This window comes from Tupaia chinensis, unplaced genomic scaffold (genome assembly GCF_000334495.1).
Source record: "Tupaia chinensis unplaced genomic scaffold, TupChi_1.0 Scaffold000129_1, whole genome shotgun sequence".
NCBI classification, from domain to species: Eukaryota; Metazoa; Chordata; class Mammalia; order Scandentia; family Tupaiidae; genus Tupaia; species Tupaia belangeri.
Genome location: NW_006159598.1, coordinates 649,281 through 651,815, shown reverse-complemented (window position 1 = coordinate 651,815; position 2,535 = coordinate 649,281).

Here is a 2,535-nt window from a genome sequence, read left to right as displayed (position 1 = left end):
TCCCGGCTGCCTGCCCGCCGACTGGCTGCACGCCGGCGCTCCTCCCCGCTGCGCCTCGGTTTTCTTCTCGGTGAGAGGGCGGTGGGTGTAATGAAGTCATTTAGTCACTCGGGCAGCATTTCCTAAGGCTTCCTCGGGGCCCGTCCTGTGTGGGTACTCGGGACAAAGGGCGAGTCAGCACGCGTCCCTGCCCTGGAGGAGCTCGCGGTCCCACGGGGAGACGGCCGGCAGCCCAGGTGGCCGCGACCCGGGTGGCAGGAGGCACCTGCAGCCTGCGCGGGCGTGACTCACAGCCTGCCGGTGGAGGTCGGGCCCTGTGGAGGGCTTCCTCTCCCCCTCTCCCCCTCTCCCCTTCTCCTCGCGCCTTTCTCAGGCTGCACCTGTGCCCTATAGCAAATTAAAGAATAATAATTCATCTCATTAAATAAATAAATGCTTAAAAACCATTCTAGGGAGGAGGTGGTGCCCAAGCAGACACTGGAGGGACAAGTTGCTGCCAGGAAGATGGCAGGAAAAGCATGCTAAGAGGAGGGAAGAGCCAGGTGGGGGCCCAGAGGCCAGAGGACGACGCCAGGCTTAGAGCCGCAGTGAGAGGAGGCCCGGCACGCTGCAGCTGCATTGGCCCGGGGTGGTTCTGGTTTTGGTTTCTGGTGTTTTTTTTTTTTTTTAAGGTTCTTTCTTTCCTTTTCTCTCTTTATTTCTTCCTTCCTTCCTTTCATGAGGGAGAGAGAGAGGCACCCCAACAGGACCCTGGTGCTCTGACTTGCCGGCCCAGACCACAGACACGCACACACGTACACTGTGCTCGGGGGTCCCGGGACACGACCCAGAACCCTCCGCACGTGGGGTCAGTGCGTTCCTGCTGCACCCCGGCTCCACCCAGAACCAGGGGCCAGAACCAGGTGCGCTCCGACAGAGAGGTGCTGGCCTACCGGGCACTTCGCGGGCCAGACCTGCATATGCCCAAGAAATAAGGAGGTTAACGGGTCCTGTACACTTTTCTTGTTTTCATTTTTAAAGAAGTATATATTTATTTTTATTTATTGTTATTATTATCATTTTAATTTGCTCTAGGATATATGCACGTACCAGAAAGGGAGAGAGAGAGAAAATGTGAGCAAGCAAGCCACCAGGTCCGGGACCCAAACCGTGGTCGGCCCTGTGGGAGTCCCGCGCCTCAACCGCCACGCTGCCTGCCGGCCCCTGTATTGATATTAGGCTTATTTCTTCTGTGAGCGCGTAAGACAGAGAGAGAGCAAAACAGAAAGGCAGCACCTTAACGGGGTCTTGGCGCCGCGATCCACGCCCCAGGTCGGGGGCGTGTTCACCCCCAGCATACTCAGTGTGGCCTCCAGACATGAACGCCGGACCTTCCTGTGTGGGTCAGCCTGCACCACTGTCTGGTCCTCTAGAATGATTTTTTTAAGTATTTATTTAATGAAATTAATTATTATTATTTAATTTGCTATAGGGCATAGGTGCAATCAGAGAAAGACACACAGAGAGAGAGAGAGAGAGGGAAAGTGAGAAAGCAAGCCTCCAGGTCTGGGACTGGAGCCATCGTGGGCCATGTGGGACCCAGCACCTTAACCACCATGCCACCTGCCGGCCCTAGAATGGTCTTTTGATATACCCATGTATTAGTGGTGGATTGGCTAAAGTGAGCTACCGTTATTTATGGACTGATTGAATGGTCAGGACACTTAAACTCTTCCACTTCAAAACACTGTGCGCCCCGGGTTCCCACCCTGCGGCCAGCGCTGTCTGGACAGGAAGGTGCTCAAGAACCAGGCTGAGGGGCCGGCTTTGTCCCAAGGGGGGTCGGGACAGAGGCAGAGCAGTGGGAGGAGAGGGTGCACGGGAGGGGGCCTGAGGCCAAGGTCTGTGTTAGCTGGGACCAGGGACACAGGCCGTCCGGGTCAGTGGGCAGGGAGAGGCCTGACTGGCGTCTGGGAGGATGGCGTCTCAAGAAGCAGCTGAGGCCAGTGAGGACGGCATGACGGGCCCGGGTGCGGGAGGGGCGGCTACAGCGAGTACGCAGGGACTTCGCAGGACCCACTGGAAAACGAGATTAAAGTAAGCGTTTATTTTGGTGCAAAGAACCTTGCAGCATGGTGTCTTGTCTCTGCGCGCCCCGACCCCTGGCCCTCCTCCCCAGGGCAGAGGTGGAGTAACCCAAGTGGCAATTAGATTTACGGCAGGCAGGCAGGAAAAGGCTTCACGGCAGGCCAGGCCAGGCCCGCGCCGAGGCGAGGCGGACCTTCTTCCTGAGTGTTGTCCTTATTACTCAAAGACTTCCCTGCAAGTCCTGTCTTCCTTCTCACGCCCTGCGCCCTGCGACTTCCGGTGCCCCCCAGGCCCTCAGTGCTTCCCTGCCCCACCGCACGCGCCCTCGCCTCCACCCAGCCTCCACTGCCTTTGCCCCAGGCCTGCATTTGCATCCTTCCAGCCCCCTCCCTACAGCTTCCCGACCCCTCTGCAGCCCCCTGGCACCCCCACTTCTCATCGTAATCACCCCATCTCTCTCTCCATTCC